Source organism: Sciurus carolinensis, chromosome 3 (genome assembly GCF_902686445.1).
Source record: "Sciurus carolinensis chromosome 3, mSciCar1.2, whole genome shotgun sequence".
In the NCBI taxonomy this organism is placed as follows: domain Eukaryota; kingdom Metazoa; phylum Chordata; class Mammalia; order Rodentia; family Sciuridae; genus Sciurus; species Sciurus carolinensis.
In genome coordinates, this window is record NC_062215.1 from 62207712 (window position 1) to 62232124 (window position 24413).

The window sequence follows — 24413 nt, forward strand, 5'->3', positions numbered from 1 at the left end:
ACCCCAAGTGTCTCTACTAACAGCTCCTCATGGAAGAATATCATACGGCAAAACTTGTCAAAGGCAAGGAGCCCCAACAGTGGAAACCTTTAAACCCTGGCTGAGCTGCTGCATGAGCCCACACTCTCAACATCAGAAAAAGTGGTGTCAGCCCATGGTTGAGTATTGGCTGCTCCCTTGACCTGTCCTTTCTATCCTGACCTCAGAGCATGACCTGGATGGAAATTCAATTTACAAAGGCAACTTCTTCTCCACAAAGGGTCTTTTCACTCCTAAGTTTCCCCCTTTGCTAAATTAGTTCCCAATCACCCTATCAAGGGTGACCTAGCTCTGTCCCAACAATGGCAACCTGAGGCCAGCCCAGCCCACAGGAATCCTGTGTGAATCAGAAGAGGTGTCCCTGTGTGGAGATGCTTAGAAACTCTGATAAACTGATAAGGCTAAAACAGGACATTTCACATCCATTTGCCAGAAAATAGACCTAAGTCATACAAATCAAAACTCTCGTCCACATGGTGTCCTCAGCTGGTGCTTAACCTACAAAAGCAACCTGGGCACCCTCAGCCTGTGCACCACTTCAGCTCAGAACGAATGAGAAACTCAAGTAGTTACCTCCTCAGTAGAACCTAAGAAAGGGAGACAGCCAGGATCTGAATGTTCTTCCCCCCAAATTTGTTTTGAAATCTTAACCCCTAAGGTGATAGTGTCGGGAAGTGGGGCCTTTGGCAGGTGATTAAGTAACAAGGGTGGGGCCTCTGTGAAGGAGATTAATGTCCTTATAGAAGAGACCAGAGGGAGGGAATGTTGGGGTGGGAGGTGTAGCCCAGTGGTAGAGCTGTTGCCTAGCATGTGCAAGGTCTGGTTCAATCCCAGCACTGCAAAAAATAAACAAAAAAAGGTCCAAGGAAGCTCAGAGGCCTATGAGAACACGGTGAGAAGGCACCTTCAAGGAACCAGGAAGTGGGCCCTCAACAGTCACTGAACCTGCCTACTCCTTAATCTTGAACTTCCCAGCCTCCAGGATTGTGAGAAGTAAATTTCTGTTTTTAATAAGCCACCGAATTTGCCCCAGCAGCTGGGGAGGCTGAGTCAGGAGGATTGAGAGTTCAAAGCCAGCTTCAGCAAAAGCGAGGTGCTCAGCGACTCAGTGAGACCCTGTCTCTAAATAAAATACAAAATAGGGTTGGGGACGTGGCTCAGTGGTCGAGTGCCCCTGAGTTCAATCCCTGGAAACCATCCCCCCACACACACACAAACAAAGGCAGCGAATTTATAGTATTTAACTAGAGCAGCCCAAATAGACTAGGACAGACATTCAAAGGCAAAGAATCAAGCCTTTTTTTTCCCTGTTTTTTTTTTTTTTCTTTTTCTTTCTTTCTTTTTCTTTTTTCTTTCTTTTTTTTTTTTTTTTTTTTTTGTTGTTGTTTTTGTTGCAATACTGGGAATTGCACCACTGAGCTACATTCCCAACCCTTTTTATTTTTTAAATTTTGAGACAGGGCCTTGCTGAGTTGCCCAGGCTGACCTTTAACTAGCATCCTCCTGTCGCAGCCTCCTGAATCACTTGGGATTCCAGGTGTGTACCACTGCTCCCTGCACCATGCCTTGTCTCTGCTTGGCTCAAGTTAAAAGTGCAAGGTCAGAATAAACCCAGAGAGTGGGAGGTCTTTGTGTCTAAGTCAAGGTCATGGTACTCCAGAGGAGTGGCTTCTGGAAATTAGGAAAACCTGCAGCAGAATTGGAAATGGCAGATGGAGAAAGGTCACTCTGAGATCCAAAAAGGGCCACAGTGGTGGGGAGGGAAGAAGCGAGACATGGGGAAACATGGGCAACCCGGTGGGCTCCGGGCCACAACCGGGACCAGTTCTTACCATGTGGGGTTAGAAATCATTTCACATTCATCTCTGACCTTTTCTTGGCCAGCTTTATGGTGGCACCTTCCTCTGATCAAATGCTCCCAGACACTGACATTAACAAGGACAAGCACTGTGACAATTCAGAGACCAGTGGAAACTGGGTCTTTTTCTGTCACTAATCTGTGTGATTCAATAACATTTAAAAAAGAAACCAGAAGAGAATTCATTTCCCTTTTCATTTTCAGATGAGGTCACACTTGGGGCAGAACAATTTAGATGTGAGTCTTTTTAAGCAAACAGTCCCTGAGGAATGGCATGAAAGAACTTTGGATGGAACACTTGTTTTCTGATCACTGCACCAAACACCCCCTCACCTAATCCCTCTCTGCACTATATCAAGGAGCAAGAGGGATGAACCCGGGTTCCAGAATTTAAGTCCAGAAAATAATACACATTTCGACATTTCACCTTCTAAATTAAGCCAGTGTTCTCCATTAGCTTTCCACTGGGGACCGACAGAAAATTGTTTCAAACTGGAAATTTAATTTAAAGTAAGGAGAGGGAAAGGAAAAAAAAAAAAAAAAAAAAAAAAAAAAGCAGCTCACCAAGCCCAATGTTGGAAGTAGTTTGCTACAAACTCTTTTTTTTTTTTTTTTCCCCCAGTGGAGGTGATTGAACTCAGGGCCTAGTAAAAGTTAGGCAAGTGCTCTACCACTAAGCTACACTCCCAGCCTGCGGCGAGCTTTTAAAATTAGCTTTAAAGTGATCTAAAGTGACTGCCTGTTTGAGAGTTCACTTTGTCAGCCCAGGAATCCAACTGTTCAAATGGGGTCATGGGGCTGAGGCTATAGCTCAGTGGGTACAGTGCATGCTTAGCATGCATGAAGCCCTGGGCTTGATTCCCAGCACCAAAACAAAGCAAAATGAGAAAACTAATGGGGTCATGTAAAAACTCAGCTTTGTAAAAGCAAGACAGACAGTATACTTCGGATGTGTGCAGCTTTCTGAATGGACGTTGTGCTTCAATTTAAAAGATAAACTTACAATTAGCCTAGGACCCACCAATTCTAAGAAAATTAAATCATGTAAAAGAAATAATATCTATAAAAGGAATTAAAAATATGTCAACATGAAGATTTATAGCTACTCCATTTATAACTCAAAAACAGGGCTGGGGTTGTGGTTCTGTGATAGAGTGCTTGCCTAGCATGTGTGAGGTCCTGGGTTCGATTCTCAGCACCACATATAAATAAATGAATAAAATAAAAGTCTATAAACATCTAAAAAATTAAAAGAAAAAAACTAAAAACAACTCAGGCATCCATCAACAGGTGATTGGATGAGCAAGCTGCACATCTTCATACAAAGAAATACCATAAAGCAATAAAAAGGAGGAGATCCAAGATGGCGGACTAGAGGGAGGCTGCGTTCCTTGTCACTCCATAACTCTGGTTTCAAGCAGAGGATATCTGTTTCTTGGTGAGGCAGTTTTTGCTGCATATTGAGCCCCTGGTGTTTACCCCATTTGTCTGCTGTGATCACCTGTAATCTGCCAGCATATCGACGCCTTTTTTGAGTGCAGATTGCTCACTGTCAGGCGCCTATCATCCACCATTTGCCTGCCTCTCGCCTGTCCATCGCCTGCCTTTCACCTATCCATCACCCAATGCACGAGGTTCACCTCCCAATCGTCCGACAACAGTTAGCAAACTGATTGCTGACCACCAGTGGAGCACCAGCTGCCTGCTGTTGCCTGGAAGTTCACTGTTACAGTACCTGCAGGTTTGATTACACGTGGCTGCCGCCATTTTGAGACAACAGCCAGGCCCCGTAGGACCCCTGGTTGGACTGACTGAGCCCTGTCTCCAGGATCCCTCAGCCCGACCAATCACTCCCTGCCTCTGGGGCCCTCCCATGGACTGACTTCTCCCTGCTGCCAGGACCCCCAGATCAAATGACTGTGCCCGATCACCGGGACCCCAGACTGACTGACTGCAACTGGCCTCCAGGATCCCACAACCACACCAAACACACCCAACCTCCAGGACCCCTGCCTGACCAACCGCATCCCACCTCCAGGACCTCCTGCTGACCACAGCCACACCCGGAGCTGCAACTCCCCATTTGCCAACACATTTGGAAGCCAGAGCAGCCATCTTGGATAATCCTGGAAGCCATAGCTCCGATCTTTAGGTGGGGCAAAACCCATCCTGAGACGCCTGCTGGAGGCTTAAAGCTCATTGTCAGATACCTCTCATGCATCAGGCTACTGAACACTGGGAGGTTTCATTACTATATGACTGTAATACTGTAGATTTTCTCTTTTCTCCTTATGGAAAAAATTTAAGTTTTTAATTCTTTACTTTTCTTGTTCTCTTTTCCTTTTGTTTACCAGTTCCCTCAGAGTCTCTTTCTCCCTTTTTTGCATGCTAACATCCAATTTCTTTTGATTACACTCTCACCCTTTCTATTATCTAGAACTTCTGTATATTCTTTTCTTATCCCATTAACAGCCACATTCTACATCGCTCTGCATCCTCTTTGTCCTCCATTAGAAACTGCAGACCTTATTGCAAACCTGTTTGTTTTACTGAAGATAATATTTGAACTCATTCTGTTTATTATGACAATTTTGTTATTGTCCTCATAGGGGCTATTTGGTCTAGGATTGCATAGTGTCTGAATTGGGCACTGCTAATATTGATCTCCCCTTAAAGAAAGGGTTTAGGAAACCTATAGGGCCACTATAAGTCTATAGCGGGAAATCTGCAATACCCCAGTTCTGCACTGCTAGAGGGGAAGATACATGAACAACATGAAAAAACAAGGGAAGAAAATGATCCAAACAAATCTAGATTCTATATTAATAGAATCCAATGACAGTATGTTAGAAGAAATGTCAGAAAAGGACTTCAGATTATACATGATTAAGATGATTCATGAAGCAAAGGATGAGATAAGAGAGCAAATGCAGGCAATGAAAGATAATACCAATAAGCTGAAAAAGCAAGTGCAGGAAGCAAGAGATCATTTCAACAAAGAGATAGAGATTCTCAAAAAAAAAAACCAAACAAAAATCCTTGAAATGAAGGAAACAATAAACCAAATAAAAAACTCAACGGAAAGCATCACCAAAACACTAGACCACTTGGAAGACAGAACCTCAGACAATGAAGACAAAATATTTAATCTTGAAAATAAAGTTGCCCAAACAGAGAAGATGGTAAGAAATCATGAACAGAATCTCCAAGAACTATGGGACATCATGAAAGACCAAATTTAAGAATTATTGGAATTGAAGAAGGCACAGATATACAAACCAAAGGAATGAACAAACTATTCAATGAAATAATATCAGAAAATTTCCCAAACCTGAAGAATGAAATGGAAAATCAAATACAGGAGGCTTACAGAACATCAAATGCACAAAATCACAATAGATCCACACCAAGGCACAGTATAATGAAAATGCCTAACATTCAAAATAAAGATAGGATTTTGAAGCTGCGAGAGAAAAGCATCAGATTACATATAGAGGGAGACCAATACGGATAGCAGCCAACTTCTCAACCCAGACTCTAAAAGCTAGAAGGGCCTGGACCAACATATTTCAAGCTCTGAAAGAACATGGTTGCCAACCAAGAATCCTATACCCAGCAAAACTAACCTTCCGATTTGAAGATGAAATAAAATCCTTCCATGATCAACAAAAGTTAAAAGAATTTACAAATAGAAAGCCTGCACTACAGAATGTTCTCAACAAAATATTCCATGAGGAGGAAATGAAAAACAACAATGGAGGTCAGCAAAGGAAGGAACTACCTTAGAGAAAAACCACTCAAAGGAGAAACCAAGCCAACTTAAAAACCAAAGATAAGCCAAATGACTGGGAATACAAATCATCTCAATAATAACCCTGAACATTAATGGCCTAAACACATCAATCAAAAGACACAGACTGGCAGAATGGATTAAAAAGAAAGATCCAACAATATGCTGCCTGTAAGAGACTCATCTCATAGAAAAAGACATCCACAGACTAAAGGTGAAAGGATGGGAAAAAACCTACCACACACATGGACTCAGTAAAAAAGCGGGGTTTCCATCCTTATATCAGATAAAGTGGACTTCAAGCCAAAGTTAGTCAGAAGGGATAAAGAAGGACATTTCATACTGCTTAAGGGAACCATAAATCAGGAAGACATAACGATAGTAAATATTTATGCCCCAAACAATGGTGCATCCCTGTACATCAAAAAAAATCCTTCTCATTTTCAGGAATCACATAGACCACAACACAATAATTCTGGGTGACTTTAACGCACCGCTGTCACCACTAGATAGATCTTCCAAACAAAATCCAACCAAAGACACCATAGAACTCAATAACACAATCAATAACCTAGACTTAATAGACATATATAGAATATTCCATCCATCAACGAGCAGATTCACTTTCTTCTCAGCAGCACATGGAACCTTCTCGAAAATAGACCATATGTTATGCCACAAAGCAGTCCTTAGGAAATGCAGAAAAATAGAGATACTGCCTTGAGTTCTATCAGATCATAATGGACTGAGAGTAGAAATAATGACAAAATAAAAAACAGAAATTACTCCAACACCTGGAGACTAAATAATATGCTATTGAATGAAACATGGATAACAAAAAAAATCAGGGAGGAGATAAAAAAAATTCTTAGAGGTCAATGAGAACGATGATACAACATATCAAAATCTCTGGGACACTATGAAAGCAGTACTAAGAGGGAAATTCATTGCATAGAGCGCATTCCAGAAAAGAATGAAAAGTCAACAACTAAATGACCTAACGTTACAGCTCAAAGCCCTAGAAAAAGAAGAACAGAATAACAGCAAAAGTAGTAGAAGACAGGAAATAATTAAAATCAGAGCTGAAATCAATAAAATTGAAACAAAAGAAACACTTCAAAAAATTGACAAAACAAAAAGTTGGTTCTTTGAGAAAGTAAACAAAATAGACAAACCCTTAGCCACACTAACAAAGAGAAGGAGAGAGAAAACTCAAATTACTAAAATTCGTGATGAAAAAGGAAATATCACGACAGACACCACTGAGATACAGAACATGATGGAAGCTACTTTGAAAATCTGTATTCCAACAAAATAGAAACTACCGAAGACATTGACAAATTTCTAGAGACATATGCTCCTCCCAAACTGAACCAGGACATACACAAATTAAACAGATCAATATCAAGCAATGAAATAGAAGAAGCCATTAAAAATCTACCATCCAAGAAAAGCCCAGGACCAGATGGATTCTCAGCCGAGTTCTACAAGACCTTCAAAGAAGAACTCATTCCAATACTTCTCAAAGTATTCCAGGAAATAGAAAAGGAGGGTACCCTACCGAACTCATTCTATGAAGCTAATATCACCCTCATACCCAAACCAGGAAAAGACACATCAAGGAAAGAAAATTTTAAATCAATATCCTTGATGAATATAGATGCAAAGATCCTTAACAAAATTTTGGCAAACCGTATCCAAAAACATATTAAGAAAATTGTGCACCACGATTCCAGGGATGTGGGGTTCATCCCTGGAATGCAAGGATGGTTTAACATTCATAAATCAATAAACGTAATCCATCATGTCAATAGACTTAAGGATAAGAATCATATGGTTATTTCAATTGACACAGAAAAAGCGTTTGACAAAATACAACACCCCTTCATGCTCAAAACACTAGAAAAAATAGGGATAGTTGTAACATACCTGAACATTGTAAAGGCTATTTATGCTAAGCCCATGGCCAACATCATTCTAAATGGAGAAAAACTGAAACCATTCCCTTTAAAAATGGGAACAAAACAGGGATGTCCTCTTTCACCACTTCTATTCAACATTGTCCTTGAAACTCTAGCCAGAGCAATTAGGCAGACCAAAGAAATTAAAGGAATACGAATAGGAAAAGAGGAACTTAAGCTGTCACTATTTGTGGATGACATGATTCTATATTTAGAGGATCCAAAAACCTCCTCCAGAAAACTTCTAGACCTCATCAATGAATTCAGCAAAATAGCAGGCTATAAAATCAACACACATAAATCTAAAGCATTTTTATACGCAAGCGACGAAATGGCTGAAAGGGAAATGAGGAAAACAACTCCATTTGCAATAGCCTCAAAAAAAATAAAATACTTGGGAATCAATCTAACCAAAGAGGTAAAAGATCTCTACAATGAAAACTACAAAACATTGAAGAAAGAAATTGAGGAAGACCTTAGAAGATGGAAAGATCTCCCATGTTCTTGGATAGGCAGAATTAATATTGTCAAAATGGCCATACTACTAAAAGTGCTATACAGATTCAATGCAATTCCAATTAAAATCCCAATGACATACCTTACAGAAATAGAGCAAGCAATCATGAAATTCATCTGGAAGAATAAGAAACCCAGAATAGCTAAAGCAATCCTTAGCAGGAAGAATGAAGAAGGGGGTATCGCAATACCAGAACTTCAACTATACTACAAAGCAATAGTAACAAAAACAGCATGGTATTGGCACCAAAATAGACAGGTAGATCAATGGTACAGAATAGAGGACACAGACACAAACCCAAATAAATAAAAAATTTTAATACTAGTCAAAGGTGCCAAAAATATGCAATGGAGAAAAGATAGCCTCTTCAACAAATGGTGCTGGGAAAACTGGAAAACCATATGCAACAGAATGAAACTAAACCCCTATCTCTCACCCTGCACAAAAATCAACTCACAATGGATCAAGGACCTTGAAATCAGACCAGAGACCCTGCATCTTATAGAAGAAAAAGTAGGTCCAAATCTTCAACTTGGCTTAGGATCAGACTTCCTTAACAGGACTCCCATAGCACAAGAAATAAAAGCAAGAATCAATAACTGGGATAGATTCAAACTAAATAGCTTTCTCTCAGCAAAGGAAACTATCAGCAATGCGAAGAGAGAGCCTACAGAGTGAGAGAAAATCTTTGCCACTCATACTTCAGATAGAGCACTAATATCCAGAATATATAAAGAACTCAAAAAACTCTACACCAAGAATACAAATAACCCAATTAACAAATGGACTAAGGATATGAACAGATGCTTCACAGAAGAAGATCTACAAGCAATCAACAAACATATGAAAAAATGTTCACCATCTTTAATAATAAGAGAAATGCAAATCAAAACTACACTAAGATTCCATCTCACCCCCATTAGAATGGCGATTATCAAGAATACAAGCAACAATAGATTTTGGAGAGGATGTGGGGAAAAAGGTACATTCATACATTGCTGGTGGGGCTGCAAATTAGTGCAGCCACTCTGGAAAGCAGTGTGGAGATTCCTTAGAAAACTTGGAATGGACCTACCATTTGATCCAGCTATCCCACTCCTCAGCCTATACCCAAAGGACTTAAAATCAGCATACTACAGAGATACAGCCACATCAATGTTCATAGCTGCTCAATTCACAATAGCCAGACTATGGAACCAACCTAGATGTCCTTCAATTGATGAATGGATAAAGAAACTGTGGAATATTGGAATGGAATATTACTCAGCTATAAAGAATAATAAAATTATGGCATTTGCAGTCAAATGGATGAAATTGGAGAATATCATGCTAAATGAGATAAGCCAATCTCAAAAACCCAAAAGACAAATGATCTCACTGATAAGTGGATGATGACACATAATGGGGGGTGGGAGGGGGGCAAGAATGGAGGAAGGAGGGACTGTATAGAGGGAAAAGAGAGGTGGGAGGGGTGGGGGGAAGGAAAAAATAACAGAATGAATCAAACATCATTATCCTATGTAAATGTATGATTACGCAAATGGTATGCTTTTACTCCATGTACAAACAGAAACAACATGTATCCCATTTGTTTACAATAAAAATTTTTAAAATAAATAAAATAAATAAAAAGGAAGCCAATACTGATAATCTCAAAAACATTTAGTCAAGTGAGAAGCCTTTCACAAAAGGACACATATTGTATGATTCCATTTAAATGAAATTCTAGTTCAGGCAAATTAACCTACAATGGAAAAGGAATCAAAATAGAGGCTGTTTCTGGGGGAGTTTGGATGGGGATTGACCAGGAAGGGTCACGAAGGAACTTTCTGAGCTCATGGTTATGTTCTCTATCTTCATGGGGGTCTGGTTCACTCAGGTCTATGCATTTATCTGAGCTCATTGGAAGGAACATGTAAGATTTGTGCATTTCATTGTATGCACATTTTACCACAAAATAATCATAAACAAATATTGAATTTTAGTTAGGGGCAAGATTGCTGAAGTATCTGACTGTTTTGTTCATCAAAAGATGCTATTAAGATGGTGAAAAGGCAAGCCACATACTGAGAGAAGTATTTGCAACACATAATAGGCACTGGATTAGTACCACGATGTGAATGCATTAAGATCTCCTAGGAATCGATAACAATCTAATAAGGAAAAAAGCGGGCAAAGAAAAGTACAAGACATGTAAAGGAGAAAACACAAATAGCCCATAAACACACTCAGCCTCAATAATAATCAGTGACATGCCAATTTAAATCACAATGAGCCATCGGTTCACACAGGCCAGGTTGGCGTAAATTAGAAGTGTGGATGAAACTAAGTGCCAGCGAGGACATGGGGCAACAGGTACTGTGACCCTTGACTGGAGGAACACACAGTGCTCTGGACTTTGGGGACAGACAGGAGATGAAGATACACACAGCCTGTCCCCTTATAATTCCACTCCTAGGTAGACAGCCTGGAGAACCTACACCTGGAAAGGATGTTGGTAACAGGAGAGAAAAGCAGAAACAATCCAAATGCCCACCAACAAGTGGAAGGGATAAATCAGGCATCTTTACACAAGGCAGTAAAAAATGGACTCCAGCAACATTCAACAAGAGGATGAGTCTCAAGAGCACACGTGCGGGTTGGGGTTGTGGCTCAGAGGTGAAGCGCTAGCCTAGCATGCGTGGGCACTGGGTTCAATCCTCAGCACCACATATAAATAAAAAAATAAAATAAAAGTATCGTGTCCAGCTACAACTAAAAAAAAAAAAAAATGAACACACATGCTTACCAATGTAGCTATTAAAAACTTGGAACACAGTACAATTCCATTTATACAAGTTCAAATGCATGCAAAATCAAACAATCAATTAAGGATATAAGTCTGTGTTGTAAGGCTATAAAGAACAACACAATAATAATTATAATGAAATTGAGGCGAGCATTTCCCCTGAGGATAGGAAGGGGAAAAGATCCTTTTAAGGAGAGGTATAAAATCAAGTTTTAAAGGGTTAGCAGGTGCTCTCTTAAGTAAGCTGGGCAAATGACTGCTTTATTAGTCTTCTTAAACTATTCATATATGTTTTATATATTCTTTTTTTTCGGGGCGGGGGACCAGGGATTGAACCCAGGGTGCTTAACCACTGAGTCACATCCCTAGCCCTTTTTATGTTTTATTTTGAGACAGGGTCTTGATAAGCTGCTTAGGATCTCACTAAGTTGCTGAAGGTGGCTTTGAACTTGAAGTCCTCCTGCTTTACGCAGCCTCCCAAGTTGTTGGCATTACAGGTGTGTGCCACCACACCTGGCTGTTTTATATGGCCTTTATATGTATATTTCATAATTACAAATTTATCAACCTTCAGCTAAGACAGAGGAGCACAGCTACTTGGGAGGCTAAGGTGGGCGGATTAACTGAGTCCAGGAGTTTGAGACCAGCCTGGGCAACACAGTGAGACCCTGCCTCAAACAAAATGTAAACATACATACATATATATGAAAACATTATCTATATATATATATGAAATTTTTATATAAAAATATAAGAAAGTTATGTATATATGCATATATATGTATATAAAACATATATATACATATGTATACATATAGAAAACTTTCTTATATTCCAACAATATTCAATTACAAAGAAAATGACGGCATGGTGGTACAGCTCAATGTTGGAACACTTGGCCTAGCATGCTTAAAGCCCTGGGTTCTATCCCCAGCATGAAAGAAAGAAAGAAGAGAGAAAGAGAAAGGGAAAAGAAAAGAAAGAAAATTAGGGGAAAACATTATATTCCCAACAGCAATGAAACAACACAAAACAGGACTGGAGTTGTGGCTCAGTGGTGGAGCACTTGCCTGGCACAGGTGAGGCACTGAGTTGGATCCTCAGCACCACATAAAAATAAATAAATAAAATAAAGGCATCGTGTCCATTTACAGCTAAAAATTTTTTAAAAACGCATACATACAAAACACCTAGGAAGTGGGCTGGGGAGATAGCTCAGCTGGTAGAGTGCTTGCCTCGCAAGCACAAGGCCCTGAGTTCGATCCCCAGTACCGCAAAAAAAAAAAAAAAAAAAAAAAAAAAAACACCTAGGAAAACACCTAGAAACAAACCTAACAAAAAATACACATTTTCCATTAAAAAAAAAAAAACAAAAAAAAAACATGAAACCCTACTGGGTGCTATAAAAGGAGAGATGACAGAAAACAAGACATGAGGCTGGAATTGGTGGGTCATACCTATAATCCCAGAGGCTAAGGCAGGAGGATCGCAAGTTCAAAGCCAATCTAAGCAAAAAGCAAGGTGCTAAGTAACTCAGTGAGACCCTGTCTCTAAATAAAATACAAAATAGGGCTGGGGATGTGGCTCTGGTCAAGTGCCCTGAGTTCAATACCCAGTACCAAAAACAAAAACAAAAACAAGACATGAAGGAATACAGGATGGTCCATACTTCTGAATAGGAAAACTCAATCTATTTATTATTTTATAAGTTTAATGAGGTTTTGATGGTATTTATAGAAAAAAAGCAATGGAATGACTATAACCTTCATGCAGAAGAATGAATAAAGAGGGAAGCATCACCAAGGAAAGCCAGAAACCGAATTTGCATGGCCAGACATCAAAATATATAAAGTCATAACAAAAAAATATAACAGTGAAGGGAAAAGAGACAGACTAATGAAAAAACAGAAAGCTGGAAACCAACATGTTTGCACACTCTAATAAAGCTGACATTTCAAGTCAGTCGGAGGAAAGAGGAAGCATCCCTAAAAATCCCCTACTGGAGCTGGGAGGCTGAGACCGAGGAAGAGGAGGTTCTCACTGTTCCTCTTCTGTACCTTCTGGCTGTTGAACAAGACAATGGTATAAACTGAACATTCCCAATCCGAAAATCCAAAATCTAAAATGCTCCAAAACCCAAAACTTTTTGAGTGCTGATATGATACCACAAGCAGAAAATTCCATACTATGAAACTTGCTTTGTGCATAAAATTACCTTCAGAGTATGCATATGAGGTGTATATGAGATAGAAATAAATCTCATATTTAGGCTTGGGTCCCACCCCCAAGATGCTTTATTATGTATTTACAAATATTTCAGAATCCAAAAACATCCAAAATCCCAAACTCTTCTTGGTCCAAGCATTTAGGATAATGGATACTCGACCTGTCATGCATATTCAAAAACTTAAACTAAACAAAAAAAATTAAATTCAAAACATAGCTATTGGGGAAAGAACGTAAACAGAAAGAACTGGTTGACAATTTGTACAAACCAGGGGCTTACCTTGTATCCTAAACTAAAATAAATTTCAACTGGATTAGAATTGAACATAGAGGAGAATAGGAAGACTGAAACCAAAAAAGAAAATACAGGTGAATATACATCTGACCTTGAGGTGGCGAAGGCCTTTCAAACTCAAAAGCAAAGGAAGAAATCATAAAATGAAAGAACTGAGAGACTGAACAGCATGTGTTGGTCAGTTCGGGATGCTCTAACCAAGTACTGTAGGCTGGTGGCTTACTCCACAGCTATTCTATTTCTCCTAGGTCTGTAGCTGCTAAGTCCAAGGTCAAGGAGCCAGTTGATTCAGTTCCTGGTGAGGGCTCTCTTCCTGACTGGCAGACTGCTGCCTTCTCCCCATGTCCTCGCATGACCTTTCCTTGGCAGGGATAGGAAGAGAGCTGTCTGCTGCCCCTTCTTATAAGGACACTAATCCTACTGATCAGGGCCCTACCTTTATGACCCCTTTTAACCCTAATTACTTCCTTACTCTGAGTAACCCACACTAGGGCTTTAGCCTCTGGATTGGGGGAGGGGATACATTCAATACATAAACATTTAAAACTTCTCAATGTTAATAATAATAATAGTAATAATAATAATAAAAGAAAAAGACCAAACTGAGGGGGAAATATTTGTTACATATGTCAATCAATACTTTAAAAAAATTTTTTTTAGTTGTCCATGGACCTTTATTATATTTATTTATATGTGGTACTGAGGATCGAACCCAGGGCCTCACACATGTCAGGCAAGCGCTCTACCACTGAGTCACAACCCCAGTCCCCAATCAGTACTTTTATAGATAAGTAACAGTAAATAAAACACAGGTTATAAAATCCTTTCCACAGTGTGATCTAAAGAAAATTTTTGTAATGGTGCTGGGGATCCAACCAGGGCCTCACACATGTTAGGCAAGTGCTCTACCACTGAGCTACATCCCAGCCCACTACACAACTTTCAGAAGACGGGGGAGCCTGGCACGGGACAGAGTCCTTGATGTGTGACCCATGTTACCAAAGACCCAGCAAGAAACCCCTGAAAAAGGCCTGGAGGAAGAGGGCATGATGGGGAGAAATTCTTTCCCTGTGGAAAAAGGAAGGCTTATTCGTGATGGGACAGACTCAAAAGCTCTATTATTGAGCTATTTCCCCAGCCCCTATTATATATTTTTATTAAAAACATACTACATTTATCAGTTTGCAACTTGCTCTTTTCACTTTACAATCTTAGAGATTCAACCATGTTGTTACATAAAGATCTAAGCCTTTTTCAAAGTTGCATGGTATTCTTTTTTTTTTTTTTTTTTGGGGGGGGGGTGCTGGGGATCAAACCCAGGGCTTTGTGCTTGCAAGGCAAGCACTCTACCGACTGAGCTATCTCCCCAGCCCCAGTTGCATGGTATTCTAACATTTGAAAATATGGGTTCCTGCAGTTCTCCCTCCACACCACCAGCAGACAAACAAACTGTACCATTTTCACCACTGCAAACTGCACAGAGCCTGTTCTAGAATCTGCCACCTGTGCACAGCTACCAGAGTGGTGTTTGTTTATTTGTTTGTTTGTTTTGGGGGGGGTACTGGTGCTAAAGATTGAACCTAGAGCTTCACGCATGCTAAGAATGTTCTACCACTGAGCTAACCCCTCACATATGCCAGTTTCTTTAGGGTAGGTCCCGAGTGGTAGAATAACTATGCTGTAAGGCAGTCACCCTTTTTATTTTGACAGGCCCTGCCCAATTGGGTCACTGTGATGCTCCTTTCCTAGCCTCATAGCCCATGGATTTATCCACCAGATCACTATCAAGTTTCTCTTTTTGGTTTCTGCCCAACACTTTGGCCTACCTGGCTTTTTTTGAACCTTGGTTTTGCCCCATAGTTTTTCCTCATTATTCAAATTACCATCTAACAATGAGAGCTGCTGTCCCCATCACTGGCAGCAGCATTGAAGTTCAAACCAAATGGTCTCCTGGTCACCCATCCTCGCTTCTGATCGATAGGACCCTTGAACGGGGCAGGAAGTTCTTCCAACTCCAAAATGCTGCATCTTGGTGTGCCAGAGGATATGCCGGCAGTGAACGGGGGAAGGGGGCTAAGCAAGGGGAAACTTTACAAATCCTGGATTAACCTAACCACTGGGATGGGCCAGACCCAAAGATGAGATCGCACCAACATGGAAATGAGGCAGGAGCGCCGCTGCGTGAGTCCGGCAGGGGGCGCTCTCCAAGGGTGTTCACCTCCTCGCTAGGCAAACCCACCACCAACTTCGTGCTGCCCACAGTGGTCACAGCGGCGTGCGACTGATTGTCTTGGGTGTAAGAGTGCTTTTATGTAAGGTGCCAACTACAGAACTGTGGACTTACATAAGGCGCTTGGGTATTTTTAGCAGCACATAACTGCCGTGTGAATGGCGGAGCCGCTCTCAGCGCCAGCGCCGCTACTTTACAGGCGGCGCAGTCCTTGAAATGCTGGCGTTTGCAGGCTGGGGCTGCTGCTGCAAGGCCGAGGCTGGGCTGCGGCACCACCCACATTCTGCAGCTCCTCCAGGACAGCCTGACTCCCGCAACCAGCAGGAAGTGAACACTTCCCCTCACTTACCCCCAGGGCATCCAGGGAGCAGGCCAGGGCTGCATGGGGACTGGGCACAGCCCCCCAGTCACCTGCTAGCTACACAGGCTCCCTACAAAGCCAGTGGGATAGAAAAGACGGGACGAAACTAGAGCTGACCCTGGCTCTAATCCCACATCCCAACCAGACCCGCTCTAGAATGTGGGTGCACACCCTCATGTCACCTCGCACCCATCATGAGAAATCCAAGGTTCCAGGTACAGTCAAGTCAAAGGTGTGGCCTCCTATTTCCTCTTGTATTCACAAGGGTTTAGGGTCACTGCTGTCTTTTTTGCTATTATGGTACATTTTATTCATGTGTAACAAATAGAGAAGGACACATAAAAATTGATGAATTCTGACAATATGAACACATCTATGTGACCAACACCTAGATTAAAAAAAAAAAAAAATCAGCCAACAGTGGCACAGGCCTGAAGTTCCACGAACTGGGGAAGCTGAGGCAGGAGGATGACTTGGGCCCAGGAGTTCAGGGCCAGCCTGGGCAACACAGTCCAGGCTATGTTTGATTGTTTTCAGTCCTGGGGATTGAACCCAGGGTGCTCCACCACTGAGCCACATCCCTAGCCCTTTTTTATATTTTATTTGAGACAGGTCTCGTTAAGTTGCTGAGGCTGGCCTCAAACTTGCGATCCTCCTGCCTCAGCCCCCCCAAGTTGCTGGGATTACAGGCGTGTTCCACCACACCCAACAAGATATCATCTCTAAAACAGAACAAAACATACATGACCAGCCTCCCACAGCCTTCCTCATGCCTCCCTAATTCTACTAGCCTGACTCCCAACACCTTAGATCTGTTTGCCTTTTTTAAACTTCACATAAAAACTAAATCATACAATAAGTGCTCTTTTACATGGAATCATACAATAAGTGCTCTTTTGCATCTGGTTCCTTTCGCTCAGTATTCTGCTTGTGGGATTCATCGTGTTGTCGTGGGTGGGTGTAGGCTGTTCATTCTCAGTGTGGTAGGGTTCCACAGTTTGCATGAATCCCAATTTATGCATTCATTCTACTACTGACAGACACTGGGTGATTTCCGGTTTTATTGGTTGTTACAAATAGTGCTACAATGAATGTTCTAATTCGTGCCTTTCCCTGCAGCCTATTGCCCATTGAAAGATATCATAAAACACGGAAAATCAATCCATTTTTGGTTCATTTGTTTTTTGTTTGGTTTTGGTTTTGATGTGTTTTGTTTTGTTTTTTCTTTTTTTGCAGTGCTGGGGATTGAACCCAGGGATACTTTACCATTGAGCTACATCCCCGCCCTTTTTTTTTTTTTATTTTGAGAGAATCTTGCTAAATTACTGAGGGTCTTGCTAAATTGACCAGGTTGTCCTTGAACTTGCCATCCTCCTGCCTCAGTCTCCCAAGTCCCTGGGACCACAAGCATGTGCCACCACCCCAGCACACCCATTCATTCTTGAAACAAAGTTCTTCCTTATCCATATAGTGCCAAGCAGACTACTGGCCATGGGAGTCAGACCTAGGATTACAGCCTCACCCCTTCACGTCCTTGTTGTATGTCTTTTAAGAAACACTCAACCTCTCTATGCATCATTTTCCCTGCCTGTAACATGGGAACAATATAATACTTCTTTCTTTTATTTTGATTCTGGGGATTGAAACCACAGGCATTTTACCACTGAGCTCCATCCTGGTCCTTTATACATATATTTTTAATTTTGAGACAGGGTCTTGCTAAGTTACTGAGGGTCTCACTAAATTGCTGTGGCTGGCCTCAAACTCAGGATCCTCCTACCTCAGTCTCCCAGGATGCTGGGAGTACAGGCCCAGGGCTTCACACGTGCAAGGTGAGCTCTCTAGCAACTGAGCTGCAACCCCAGCCCAGCAATCATAGTACTTCTAATTCTACTTCATTGAGGATTAAATAAGAGAAGTGTCAGCACCTGAGCACTCGGTCAGCATCAGCAGCTCTGACCACTGCCAAAGGCACCCTATCCTTAACACCTCAGAGGTACTACCCTGCGTGGGGTGGTTCCTGCCAGGATGTCTGTGAGCAAAGACCTCAGACAGGAGGAGACAGCAACTGAAGACAGGCCCTACGACACCTCCGCCTGGAGCTGGGCTGCAGCAGTAAGCATCCTGCTGCACAGACGCCTCCTGGTCCCTCTTTCTCTCCAGCATCCAAACTGCTGTCCTTTTACCACAGGGCACCATGAGTCACTCAAAATGTCACCTAAACCACGGTCATCATTTCAGGGGCACTATTAATGGTGGGCCAGCAGCCTGCTGACAACCTGCTAGGGCACCAACAATATCCCGGAATCACTGCCTGGAAAAAAATTCTTTTTTCTTTTGTTTTAGTGTCTATGCAAAAGGAAAGTAAAGAGGAGCGATTTTTTTTTTTAAGCGACAAAGATTGAAAAAGCCCCTTGAAGCATACAGTGCAGAGACCTAGGAGCAAGAGACTTAGGACTCACACTACTGGTTGTCATGGTAACGGGATTTCACAGCAGGAGCTCATTTTCATATGACAGTGACCTGTGGGAGAAAGGAAGGACGTCTCCTAAAGAAACTTAGTTGAAGGCCTTCTGAGGTGGAGGGTTAGTTTTGTTTGCCAAAAAAGGCATTTAAAGGTGCCTTAGGGGACAGAAATGACCCCAGGGTCCTTGCGAGGCTCTCCCTTTATTCCACAATTCTTATTTAAACTGATACCAGAAACAGCTCCTTTCCAAGACCTCCTGGGGATGTCAGTCTCCCTGAGTCACTGGTCCCACCTAACCATCTGTCTGTTACTAAGTCCTTTCCTGGGGTCCAGCGGAGTCCCAAGCAACCAACAAACTAAGCCACCAGTATGTCCTGCACAAGCAGGCCAGGTGCTGAGAGGGCACTGAAGATGTGGACCATACATGTGTTCTGGACAAACAAAATCACCCTATCTCAAAACAGTCTCAAAAGACTCTAAAAAAAAAAAAAAAAAAAAAAAAAGGACAGAATTAAGTTTCAACCTCCACTCTACCCCTGCCAACTGTGTGATTCCCGCATGTCCCTGGTCCTTTCCACATTTGCATCCTCAAGGGCAGGAGGAGCACAATGATCCTAATGCTAAAGGGCTGGGGTTGAGGCTCCTGGCAGAACTCTTAAGTAGCCCGTGTGAGGCCCTGGGTTCATTCCTCAGTGCCGCGAAAAAAAAAAAAAAAAGCAGAGAAAATCAGATTAAGCCTAATGCCTACTCTCTGAGTAGTGCAAGGACAACACAAAACGAGGGACTGTTCAGGCTAATTAACACACTGCTCAACACAGGACACAGAACAAGCCACTCAATAAACAGCTGCTATGGTTAAGAGCCGGAGAGGCATGTCTCAGTGTCCCTACCCAACACAATGGGAGGCTAACAGCAGAGAACAAAGTATTGAATTGTGTGGTGAAACCTGTAACCAGCCCATCAGTGAGGCCAGCAAGAGGAGACTGACTGGAATCTGGAAGAATGAACAGTCTTGGAGGGATATGGAGATTGAACTGGACGCTGAAGGATGGTAGGAGATGGTTTGGAGGTGGGAATGCCTTTATCAAGCATCCACAGGGTGCTGGGACCTAGGAATTCAGGGAGAAAGGGAACAGGCTTCCATCAGGGACAGGAGGGGTGGTGAATCAGCAGACAGATGCAGACAGCCACGGCTGGAGGGCACAGGGCCAGGAATGGGGCCCCAGTGCAGCAGGAGGGAGGTGGGAGAACCAAGCTTTGCAAAGAAACAGCATCTGAGCCAAGTACCACAGGGTAGGGCCAAGAAGGCAACAACAGGTAGAGAGGTAACTGGAAACAGTTTGAGACTGAGGCCACATGACTGAGACCCTTCACGCGCAGGAGAGGAGCTGAGGTCTAAAACCGAAGAAATCCAGGGCCTTCTCAAGCGAGGGGGCAAGTGACAAGGTAAAAGGAACATCATTTTAGAGGTGACACGCTGCATGGGGCTGGCAACAGAAAGGCCAGTCAAGAAACTTCTGAACTCTGGCCTAAGATGTTCCAGGACTGGAAGAGTGAGTCACAAAGGAGAGGGAGAGTCAAAGACACTTTAGAGACAAGTGTGGCATGACAGAGGGGGAAACCCACAGATGACAAGTGAGAGAGGACACTGCCTGAGAGGAAGAGTCCAGACTTGGATGTGCTGGGTTTGTGGTGGCCCAGGGGCATCCCACTAGAGCCCAACAGAACAGGGGTGGACCCCAGAGCGGGTGTTCCTGGAGGACTCCTGCAGAAAGCCCCATACACAGGGCCTGGAAAACGGTCCCAGAAAAGAGGTAAGAGGGTTCAGAAAAGGAAAAAGAACAATGAAGAACAAAGAACCAAGCCTGGGTAGGAGAGAAACTACCCAGAAATGACAGCAGAGAAGGCTGCAAAGAGGACACAGGCATACAGGGGTCAGCTTCCCAGGGGACAGGAGAATGGAGGGCCCACAAAAGAGCAGTGTTTGGAAACAAGATGACTTTCAGGAAAGCGGTTTAGCAGTTTCAGCAAAGTGGCAGGGCCAGCAGCCAGGCTGCAGAGGATTAAGGGAAGGGTGGAGGGAAGGAGGCGCAGGTGCAGAGCACTTGTCGGGAAAATGTGACAGTGAGAAAAGAGGAGGCAGAGCTTATTGCTCAGGCGCATGGTTTTCTTTTTTTTCCATGAGAAGTCAAGTGGATGTCAGAGCAGGGGGATGGAGGGCCTGGACACACAGGTGAGGGTGCGATCTCTCCAGGTATGGGAGCAGGCTGGGCAGAGCCTGGATTGCAGTGCTAGCCCGTCCAATGCTCTCACCAGGGTCTCTAAGGATATCTTTTCATTCCTCCTCCCCTGAGACTGCTAGGAGGATCAAAGTTCTTTGCAGACGGAGGGTGACACTTACCATTCACCTGAACCCCCCTAGCTTTGATCTCAGAGAGGGCAGGTTTCCAACTTCAGCAACCCCTGGGGGTGTGACAGACCACTAGGTGGATAATCAGGTCGCTCTGCCATCTGAGCAGACAGGCAGGAGTCAACAACCCAGGACTTCCCAACACAGCGCTCTCTATAGTCCAAGAAAGGAGGTTTCTGCACCACTGCGCAGGTGCCCTGGCCTCACTGCGAACCCAGGGCCATCGTCCTGAGTAAAGAGACGCTGTGCTTGGACTCAGACACTTCCCCCAAACCTCAGCCTGCGCTGGAAATAGGTTTCCGGAGTGGAAAACAAGCTAGGGGCAGGACTGTCGGGATGAAAGAGATGGGCAGGGCGCACGGTGGGATCCTCTCACCAGAGACAAATACTTCATCGCGCACTCGCACACACTGGGCGCCAACTGCCCTGGGAATCCCATTCCCGACCACCTAATCACGGGCGAAAGCAACGTCCAACGCGCAGAACCGCCACGGAGCCCCACGCCAATCATCTGGAGAGTTCGGTAGCCATCCTTAGCCAGGCCAAGCGCTGAGAGGCAGGGTCATGCCATCCCCACGCAGGTCCCCGTAGGCCGCCAAGACCCCGAGGCCCCTCCCGCCGCACGTGCGCGCCTGCTCGGCGCTGGGTAAACACAGCACTTGTTGACTCCTCTACGGCAACGCTCACCCCAGCGCCGCCTGGCGTCCGCAGTCGCCCGCGCCCTCCCCCATTCGGCCGTCCCCGCCTCGCCCGTCACCCCGAGCTGGGGGCGCATGATCTGCTCCACCAAGGACCCCGGACAGGTTGCGGGCAAGTGCACAAGCCAAGCGTGCAGGAGGCCTGGTCCAGGTGCTGTCCCGGGCAACTTTGGTGCAGCCCCAGGCTCGGGCGAGGCCATCGGCCGGCGCGGCCGGGAAGGGCAGCAGGGCTCCGGCCCTGCCCGCGCCCCGCGGCCCCTAGGGCTCGCCCCCAACCCAGGCGTACAGAATTCCCAGGTCCCAGCCGCCGCTCGGGCGCCTTCCTGCGCGCCCCCTCCGGCCCCCGCCGCGGAGCCAAACGCACTCCCAGGAGCCCAGAGGCTGGGCCCGGAAAGGGGGGCGGCCCCACTTTAGCCACACTTACCTGGGGGCTCGGCCCAGCCGCCTGGGCGCGCTCTCTGGCTGCCCTCTGGCGGCGGCAGCGGGTACTGGGCGCGCGCCCTGCCCCGCCCCGCCCCGCCTCTCTGCGACCTGGTACCTGTTGCCGCCGGCTGGAGAGCCTGGAACGAGTTACCTGGTAGACAAGGGGACCTCTGGATGGCTATTGTCTTCCCAGAACCGGTCTTAAGGGGTCCTCCTTGTTACTGGATAGCTAATAGCACTATCTTCTTCGAGCAGCTTCAAATCCCTAAATCCAATTCTGACGCCTGTTTTTATAGAAATTACCCATTCTAACAACCCCAGGAGACAAAAGAAAGGCAGCTATGGTTTCTGGGACCCGGAATAGTGCCTGGCACTTGCTGGAGCTCAGCATCTGTTTGTTGAGTGAAGGAGTAATCAACTGATGTGGCACAGAGGAAACTTGGTGCAGTCCGTAAAGGAAGGAGCCATAAAAAGCTAAAGTCCTCGTCAGCTTTGTCTTGGCTCCACTGACTCAAAACTAATGTGCTGTGAACTCCATTTCCACCCATTTTTAAGCCTCCATGACTGGTTCAGTATCCAGGTAGGGTGAGAGTAGTATTAAGCCCTACTACTTTCCATTCTTTACGTGGGAAACAATGATACCAAACATTTTTAGCTTCTGAGAAATCAGTAGCTGAGTGAAAACCAAATCTGGGAGTCCTGGTTACCAGCAACCTCCACCAGGACCTGGTTCTTTATGACCATTTGGATGCCAGACCTTCCCCGTGGGAACTGTGCTCTTGGACAGTAGAGCAGATCTGTGTAAGCTAGCACTGCCCCGTGGGCTTTTTGCATTATAGAAATGTATGGTTTCATTGACCACTGGCCACTAGCCATGCGGCATTGAATTTTTAATTTCATTTACTTTTACTCAAATTTAAATTGCCAGTGCAGCTACTGGCTGTGTATTAGTGCAGCCTAAACTTCATGTGCAAAATGGATATAACAATAGTCCTACTTTGAGGATCAAATGAGAACTTGTAGGGGAAGCCCCTAACACAAGGTGTGGCTCACTATGTAAGGGCTCAATCCTCGGGAGTTATTAATGTCATCATCACCACCCTCATCACCTACTAACCCCCAAATCTTTTTTTGTTTGTTTGTTTGTTTGTTTGTTTTTGCGGTGCTGGGGATCGAACCCAGGGCCTTGTGCTTACAAGGTAAGCACTTTACCAACTGAGCTATATCCCCAGCCCTAACCCCCAAATCTTGAGGGTGCAAGGACCACCTACCCACCCACAACCCCGCTCCTGCAGTTGCTTGAACCACTGCTTGCACAGTACACAACCCTATGACAGAGCACTCCTGGTCTATGGGGTGACAAGGCCTCTCTTTGGACCACTGACCACATGAAATGACACTCTGGCCTGAGGTCGCCTCCTGCAGCACCTCCCCTGCTCATGGCTGTGCCCCTTTGGAGCCATGTAAAGCGAAGCCTTTCATTCCGGCACTAATAAAGCTTTGCCTGAACTCTCCTTGCTCCTCTGCTGAGTGCTCTGGCCAGACTGCAGACTCACAGGTTTCACTTAACCCTTCTTTCTCCAGGTGTTCCATGACAGTAACAAAACAGCCTTTATCTGTCTATGCCCTGGGGGCATCTCCCGTGTGAAAGCCAACCTGGCCTCCCAGCTAACTCAAGAAGCTCTCTTTTCTTTTCCCCAATGTGAGCTGACCTCATCCTTACTCACTGGGGACTCACTGCCAAGGGGACCTGCACTTCCACACCCATATCTGCATGTGTGCACACACCCTGGACCAGCCACCAAACTGCACAGTCTCTTACTCCAAAGTCATGGACACGCTTCTGCCTCCAAGGAGTTTACAGGCCAGAGAGGGAAGCAGACTCCAAACAAACAAATGAACCTCACTCTGCATTGGATGGGACATTTTCTGTTGTCTCAGAATTCCTACTGGAGAATGAGACTCCAACTCAGATGGACAGGTGATAAGGAACCTTGCCAAGACTTCCCAAGAGGAGACCACCCTGATCCTTGGAACCTCTCCCCATCCTTGTGAAAGCAGTGGACAGAGTTCCTTGGGAGGGAGCTACCAGGGTGCAGTCAGGGGTGTGAGTGCTTGTCTCCGACACCCATGCTGCCTTCTTCGCTACTACCCTCCCCAGAAGACCTGCCAAGAAATTGAGGATGCCTGCAAGGTAGGAATCCCTGTCCCCAGCAGAATGAACTCTCGCCCCTCTATAGCTCCAGGAGCAGAGTATAGTAAAAGAAGAAAGTTGGGGTGACAGGGAAGTGGAATTGGTCTCCTGGAGTATGGCAGCAGCTACAGAGCTATATAGCAGGGTCACTCAACC

At 44.3% G+C, this 24413-nt stretch overlaps 1 protein-coding gene across 2 annotated transcripts in view; it reads right to left on the reverse strand.

The window, feature by feature from the left end:
• Rph3al (rabphilin 3A like (without C2 domains)) overlaps positions 1–22091 on the reverse strand; it is a 153597-nt gene extending 131506 nt beyond the window's left edge. Inside the window, exon 1 of one of the 2 annotated variants that reach the window (XM_047544624.1) lies at positions 22065–22091. The gene's annotated coding sequence lies outside the window, so the exon portion shown is untranslated. Of the gene's footprint in view, positions 1–20933; positions 20959–22064 lie in introns of those variants that run through there. The other variant, XM_047544627.1, reaches the window with a different exon arrangement.
• Positions 22092–24413: the final 2322 nt, after the last annotated feature.